The sequence below is a fragment of the Pinus tabuliformis genome, chromosome 9, assembly GCF_031772625.1.
Source record: "Pinus tabuliformis cultivar Carrire ecotype Pingquan chromosome 9, CPIR1, whole genome shotgun sequence".
NCBI classification, from domain to species: domain Eukaryota; kingdom Viridiplantae; phylum Streptophyta; class Pinopsida; order Pinales; family Pinaceae; genus Pinus; species Pinus tabuliformis.
Window position 1 is genome coordinate 531,878,400 of NC_142307.1, and position 8,919 is coordinate 531,887,318.

The following is an 8,919-nucleotide window of genomic DNA, read 5'->3' on the forward strand; positions in this document are numbered from 1 at the left end:
TGGTTCTGCTGTGATAAGCAGGATTTGTAACCAAGTGAATAGCACTCTGATTGTCACAAAGTACATTCACTTTTTCCTGCGTCCTTCCAATCTCATCAAGTAGACCCTTTAACCAGATTGCTTCTTTACTGGCATCTGAAGCAACTATATATTCTGCTTCGGTAGTGGACAACGCAATTGTTGCTTGAAGCTTTAACATCCAACTAATTGCTCCCCCTGCAAGAGTAAAGACATAACCTGTAGTAGATCTTCTTTTGTCCAAATCACCTGCAAAATCAACATCTACATATCCGCAAACTGAACCTTCACTACCATTGAAGATGATGCAATGGTCACTTGTGCCTCTTAGATATCGAAGCATCCATTTCACTGCGCACCAATGTTCTTCACCTGGAACTCGCGGACAACTCCACCTGCATGTGACACGTCAGGTTTTGTAGATACCATCGCATACATTAAGCTGCCTACAACATTTGCATATGGTACATGAGACATCTACTGCTTTTCTTCATTAGTTCTAGGATTGAACACTGAAGAAAGCTTAAAATGGGAAGCTAATGGAACATTAATAGGTTTCACATTGTTCATACATAACTTTTCAAGTACTTTCTCCACATACTTCTGCTATGATAACCAAAGCTTACCATTTTTCATGTCTCTGTGTATCTCCATGCCCAAGATATGTTTTGCTGCTCCCAGATCCTTCATATCAAATGTCCTAGAGAGCCGAGCCTTTAACCTGTTGATCTCTTCCATGCTTTTGCTTGCAATAAGCATATCGTCAACATACAAAGCTAAGATAATGAATATGCCATTGAAACTCTTTAAGTATACACAATGATCATACTCACTTATAATAAAGTTCTGGCTCACCATGAAGGAGTCAAACTTCTTGTACCATTATCTGGGTGACTGCCTCTGACCATACAATGATTTCCTGAGCTTGCAAACTAATCTTCTGTTGCGACCATGTACAAAACCTTCTGGTTGTTCCATATATAACTCTTCATTCAAATCACTATGTAGAAAAGTTGTTTTAACATCTAACTGTTCTAACTCAAGGTTAAGTAATGCAGTTAGTGTCAACACAGTATGAATAGAAACAAGTTTTACAACTGGTGAAAAAATCTCATGAAAGTCGATACCTTCAACCCGAGAATACCCTTTTGCTACCAGTCTCGCCTTATACCTTTCGATATTTCCATCAACTTTCCGTTTTAGTTTGAAGACCCATTTGCATCCAAGAACACTTCTCCCTTCAGGAAGTTCTACAAGATCCCAGGTATTGTTCTTGGCTAAGGAATCCATTTCTTCTTCCATAGTCGTTTTCCATTTTTCGCTATCTGTATCATCTACTGCTTTTAAAAGAGAAGATTCATCAAATGTTACATCTCTACTAATAATTATCTTTCGTGATGTAGGATCCCACAACCTGTATCCTTTCACCGCATAGTCATACCCAACAAAGACATAACATTTAGATTTTGGATCTAATTTTGAACGCTGATTTTTAGGAATAAGAGCATAAGCATCACAGCCAAATATCCTTAAATGTGAATAATCACAAGACTGGCCTGACCACACTTCTTCAGAAATTTTACAATTAATTGCTACTGAAGGTGAACTGTTAACTAAATAACAAGCAGTGGATACTGCTTTTGCCCACAACTCCTTTTGCAGGTTAGCATTGCTGATCATGCTTCTGGCCCTTTCCATAAGAGTCTGATTCAAACGTTCAACAACACCATTTTGCTGAGGAGTATAAACAACAGTTTTGTGTCTAACAATTCCTTCGTCCTTACAGTATTGTTCAAATTCTATTGAAGTAAACTCACCACCATTATCATTTCTTAAACATTTAATTGATTTTCCTATTCTTTTCTCTAGCATCACTTTAAATTGTTTAAATACATTGAATACATCAGTTTTTTTTTTTCAGCATAAAGACCCAAACTTTTCGGGAGAAATCATCAATAAATGTTAAAAAAATATAGAGCACCTCTATATGATACAACAAGAGATGGTCCCCACAGATCAGAATGAATATAGTCTAAAATATCTTTACTATTATGATTTCCAGTTTTAAATCTTTGTTTACACTGTTTTCCATAAACACAATGTTTACAGAAATCCAACTACAAAGATTTCAGATCAGGAAGATATTTACGTTTCATCAATATGTGAAGACCTTTTCTACTTTCATAACAACGAGGGCGCCTTTAGAGACTTTCAGCACTCCATTCTGACCTGTAAACTTATAACCATCCGAATCCAACACTCCCAAAGAAATCAAATTTTTCTTCAATTTAGGTACATGTCTAGCAGTAGTTAATGTTTTAACTGTGTTATCATACATTTTAATCCTGATATTTCCCATCCCAATAGTCTGACATGATACATTGTTACCCATAAACATAGAACTACCATTTACATCTTCATATGAAGTAAACCAATTTCTGTGTGGACACATGTGATGAGAAGCACCAGAGTCTAACAGCCAACTTTCAAAACCCTAAGAGACATTACATATAGGTAAAGTTTCATCTATCATACATAATTCTTCAGTAGATAAAAATTCATCTGTCAAGCCTGAATCAACCTGGTTTGCTTCCTTCTTCGAGTTATCAGACTCTTTTCATTTCCAACAGTCTTTCTTAAGGTGTCCAATTTTGTTGCAGTGCCAACATTTTTCCTTACACTTCTTTCCCTTTGATTTAGATCTAGAAGACCCCTTTGTTTTTTCTCCTCTTTCCTTTGACCGTCCGCTAGCTATCATGGCTTCTAGTGTTGTTGTTTCAATACTGGATTTCCTTTGTACTTCTTCAGACAAGAGAGCTCCCGCAACTGATTCAAATTTCAAAGAATTAGTGATGCTCAAACTGATTGAAGTTACGAAGTGATCCCATGACTTAGGCAGAGAACACAACAAGGTTATAGCTTTGTCTTCTTCCTGAATTTTAACTTCCATATCTGATAATTGGCATATAAGTGTATTAAAAACATTTAAATGCTCTGCAACTTTTGAACCCTCTTTCATTTGAATATTGTACAATTGTCTTTTCAAATAAATTATATTGGTTAACGACTTTGTCATATATAGTTTTTCCAGTTTTTCCCATAAGCCTGAAGCTGTGCTCTCTTCAACAATGTTGAAGAGAACTTCATCCGCCAGGCATAACCTGATGGTACTGAAAGCTCGGGCATCCAAGTCCTCCCAGTCTGAATATTTCATGCTAGCAGGTTTCTTATTTGCCCTGTAAAAAGCTTTGTGCAACCCTTGTTGCACCAACAAATCCCTAACTTCCAGTTTCCAGAGAACAAAGTTGTTCTGGCCAATGAATTTATCCACCTCGAACTTTGTATTCATCATCTTGGCCATTTCTTTCCTCCTAGGGTTTCAGTCTTCCAACTAAAATATTCTAATTTTCCTTCTTCCAGCTAGGGTTTACATAAAAAAATTCTTTCTGATTTTGATTTTCTACACAAAATATGATTCTGTTCCCTTCTCTTTTTTTTAACTCTTAAGAAATTTCCAGAAAATTCTCTTAATTAATTTCCAGAGTTTATTTTCAAGCTTCCTACACAGATTCTTTAAAAAATGCTTGAAATTTCCCCAAAAACAAAGGAAACATTTTTCCAAAAACTTTAAACCCTATTTTTTCAAATTCACCAGCGCTCAACGCTCAATAGAAATCATATTTCTGGTGAAGAAAAAAGAATACCTGGATTCTTTCTGTTGATCGAAGACTGCATTTTTCGTTCTCTCGATGCTTTTCCAGACAGAATGCACTTGTGTTTTTCAAGACAGGGCTCCAAAAATCCAAGCAGAGGTCCTCAACAGCTCTGGGCCAGCAACAGCCTCCTCGCTCCTCTATGGTTCTGGACAAGCTAGCAACAACCTTCCTCGACAATCCACCAGTTCTGGTCCACGCAGGTAACACCAGCAGTGGTCCATGTAGATAACACATGCGGTGGTTCACGCAGGCTCTGGACAGGGCTCTCCTCGACGCAAACCAGTAGATAGTTCTAGACAAGGCCAGCAACGAGCACTTAGTGTTGCCTTCCTTGACGGATTGGATAGGCGAGCAAACGGGCACGCAGACTGTTGCCTTCCTCGTCGGTCCTCGATGGGCAGAGTGTTGCCTTCAAAAAATTATAATCTGCAAACACTCACAGTTTTCACCTTTCACCAGCGTTCGCCTCCAAAGATAATCACGCAGCTTTTATTTTCTTTCACCAACATTCGCCTCCAACTCAACTCAACTTGCTCTGATACCATTTGTAGTTACAGGAGGTTATCAAACAAGAAAGGAAAAGAAACTGAATACAACCACACAAGTAAAAACTCAAGATTTACCTGGTAAAACCCGGACAGTGTGTCAAGGAAACATCCACGGGGCAAGGGATTGGAATTTCTATTCAATCAATAAAAATGATTTGCCTTACAATAGTTCGGTCATTCATCAGTTTTATATGAGCCTCCTCGGTTACATAACTGTTGATTTGGTATGAAACTAACTTGTCAACAACTAATACAAATTTACCCAAATTTACACTAATTAGTTGTCAATTACCAACACTTTGGTGTTTTACTTTTTATTTAATGTTGGTTTTCTGTAGATTTTTTTTATCTAATTTTTTTTCTTTACACGCAGGAGCAAGTTATAATTTCATTGTTCTTCCTCTACTTTTTCGTCCATAGTGCTGTTTCAAGGGGAAATAGTGGTTTGGTTGTCTGTGAATATGATCATAATTTGTCAATGAACAAATTAAGGGGAAGTGGTAGCCATGAAGGTTTGAGAGATTTTCTTGCTCATTATAGAGCTGTGAATATGATCATGATTTGTCAATGAACAAATTAAGGGGAAGTGGTAGTCATGAAGGTTTGAGAGATTATCTTGCTCATTACAGAGCTGGGACCTTGGTGTGGACCTTCCAAGAATAGATTTTGAAGTTGATCGAGGACTAACTCCTTGAGTTCGAAGTAGATGTAGTAGAAGCATGCTTGTCATTTAGATTTTGAGGTGTTAATGGATGTCACTAACTAGGTTCTCGGCCCAAATCATACCCAGGGAAGACATAATCAATGTTTGTTGACAATTGACTTCTATTGGAGGTTGAAGATGTTGTTGGGAAGGGTTATAATGGACTAGAAAGATGCCAAAAAAAACATTCTCATGCTGGACAAAGTGGTTTTGAACTAAATAAAATGAAGCTTTGTCTTAAGTGAATTGAAGACCAATTAGCTCAGGTTCCAAATGTACCATTGAGGTGGATGCCTCCACTTCCACTTTGTTATCTCATGATTCTAATTTTACAGTTTTTTGAGTTAGCTTGCTTAGATAGACATAGGAATGTGGGTTTGCGCATTCAAGTTCTTAGTTATTTTGTTGTTATTCCTGTGTCTAATTCCTTATATACCAATTTATTTTACTTGAAACTTTGGTTCAATCTGAAATCATGTTTTGGACTTGATTCTAGCATGAATCGACTTCAATTTAGTTATATAGATCTCTCACAATTCACCTTCAAAACCATCTAATCCTATATAAATTTATTCTTTTCCTGCTCTTGACGCCATATAGAGGGGAGTTTTGGAGAAACTACCTAAGCTAAATTATATATATACCCTTCCAATATATATATATATATATATATATATATATATATATATATATATATATATATATATATATATATATCCTCCTAAGTCTTTGGTTTTTTATGGTTTGTTGTGTTGTTTTACCAAAGATATATCCTTACTCTTTCTTCCTTGACCACAAGAATCTAAAACTAGCCTTTTTGACTTTTTCCTAAACCCCCTTACCAATGAATCTCAAAGAGTGCTAATACACTAGAATTACTTCCAACATTTATCTGACTAGAATAAGTATCCCTCTTCTAGATAGCTATATAGTACACTATAAATAATTCTCCTTTCAACATTGGAAATCAACCATTTTCAATCATTAGTCTTATAGTCATTTGCATTGATATGAAAACTCAGGTATTTGAAACTTACTTAGAAGTCAAGATGAGGAGCAATTGTATATTGAATCTAATTTAATCATTTGCCACCTTAGTAAAAGAAATATAATCATTTTGCAAATTAACCTTTATACAAGTAGCAATGTAGTACAGTCCTAATATTTCTTTGAAGTTAGCATCTATCATTGAACCATCATGAAATACTAGAACATCATTAAAAAAAATGCGACAATACTAATATTTTTCAAGTTGCATACCTTTCCAAGATCTTGTTCTTCTTGCCTCTAATAAATCCTCATTGAGGCATTTAGATACCATTAGAAAGAGGAAATACGACAAGGAATAGCATTTTCTAAGTCATCTTGTGGGTCTAAAAAAATAAGATGTTGATTCATTGATTAAGATTGGAAAAGATATTGGTTTTAGGCAACTCGTAATCTAGCTCACAATATGAATACAAAACTTAATGTGAATCAACACAACTAGTTTTCCTAACCATATTATGCCTTGTATAGGTCCAACTTCAAAACCAAGGCCGATAACTTCTTTGTTTTTATCGGGTGCATCTCCTATTGTGCTACCCTGATAGCATCATGGATTTTTCTCCTTTTATGGAACCTAAATTTCTCAATGGATATTGACTCAAAAAGAATCTTCTTGACCCTTAAAGAAATAATCTCAATTATTATCTTGTAAATAAGTTGCATGTGGAAATAGGTATGAGATCTTCATAGTTGTCCTTCTTCGAGATCAATGTCATAAAAGTAGAAATTAAGGCACCTAGAATCTTCTCAGTGATCCTTGACTCCCCAACTAACCTTAACAAATCATCTTCTATCAAATATAGAAACCCAAAAAAAATCCTTTGTTTGATCATCAAGACTAGAATTCTTGTCCTTTTGAAGACTATGAAGAAACATCAATCTCATGTTTCTTGCATCATAAAAAACTAGGAAAGTGGGCAGTCTTCTTAGCTACCTCTATAATGTTTGTTTTATATATATATATATATATATATATTCCCAAAATGAGACACTCTTGAAGCAACAATGTCCTTAAAGTTTGTGTTAGAGATTCATCATATATTTGTACTTCACATATTATATTTATGTTTTTCTATAAATTGTAAAATTATGAAAAAAAATGTTTTCTCATCACCCTTAGACAACCACAAAGCCTTACTATATAACCTCTATAGTGTTTGTTTATCAACAAAATTTTTTCTCTTATTTTGTTCTAGTGCACTCAATGTTTCTTTTGAATATGTCGTGTAAGTGTTATATTATTTGCATAGTTAGCCTCACATGCGACATGTATGCATTAGGTGCAACAAAGGTGTCCTGGGGGGATTCAATAAGCCCCACGTCTAGGGTCATTGTATGGGGTTTCAGTAGGTCTTATGTATTGAAGAGTTCAAGGGTAGATCTTTGGAAAAAAAATTAGTTGTTTTGTGTCCTTTTTTAGCCATTTTTGGCACACAAATTTTCAACTCATGGTTTTCTAATTCCAATTAAGGAACTAAAGTTATAATCTAATTGAAGTCAACAAATTAGGATTTGTGATGTCATGGGTTCCTATATATCATATTATAAATGGTAAAGTTAATAATAACTAGAATTAGAGGTGTGGCTCTAAACATTTTCTTGGTTTTTTTAGTTAAAGGTTTCCAAGGAAAATCTATGAGTATTATGTGTGAATGTCATTTACTTTTATATTTTATAAAGAATTTGTTTGTGCAATGCTTGTTGTAAATGTCTAAAACTTACAAAATCCTCAAAAAAAAGGTATCTACCTCTTTAGTATAAAATTCAACAGTTTGAATTTCAATTGATTATATGTTGTTCCCATGCTCCATCGACTCAATATGTGCCCAAATTGATATCACTCATTTAGTAACCTTGATATTAGAAGAAAATTGAATGCTAAGTAATCTCGTGGAAGCATCAAAGGGTTTTCATTTAGTTTTTAACCAAATTGACAAAGTCTCTATCCTCAAGCTAGGAAAAATTAAACTTAAATGGACTTATAAGTTTGGATTCCTCCTTAATCAACTAAATAAAATATGGAAGCTAATCTAATTCCCCACTAACCTCAACCCATATTCTTATCCTAATTTAATCATGAAATACTATGAACATATGAAAAAACATATAACCATGGATCTAACCTATCTAAACTCTTATGGAAAGCATCAAAACAATAAAGTAGATATAAGAAACAAAATAGAGGAGACAAGATAATCTATGTTTTAAAACCCTATGGTGGGAAAGATCTGTGGAGTAAGCCTTTCATTCTTCAATAAACTCTCTCAATTTAGCACACACATGTATGGAGTTCAAATGGTATCCATACTTGACCCTCAAGTACATGCATGATATAGCCTAATGACCCATATGGTCTAGGATAAGGATGAATATCATAATCCACCATCCACTCTCTTAGATTCATTAATATTTGCCTCAATTTATTGTAACTAGGAGAAACCTAGACTATTGATCATAAAACATAATCAAGGGTGGATTTCAAGCAATTTATAAAGTTTGATGAGAAGCTCATCGGGAGATAATGGAGAATTGGTGGATAAGAATAACCTATGAGTGTATGTCATCTTTAAATGAGAGATAGTTAAGCACCAAGTAATTCCGAAAAATTATCTCCATGTGTACATGTACAATAATACAAAATCCCAGTGATGCCATGTTACATGTACAATAATACAAAAGCTGAGTGATGCCATGTGACATGTATAAGTGCCCCACAAATGTTGTTATAATGATCATCATTATGACACTAAGTTTCATCCCAAGGGGGAAATATATGGGGTTAAATGTATATGATATGGCTCCAAGGGAATCGTATGCAGCGTTAAATGTACATGTAATGTGCAAATGTATATGTAATAGGTTTGGTCTAATAATGAAGTGACTACAT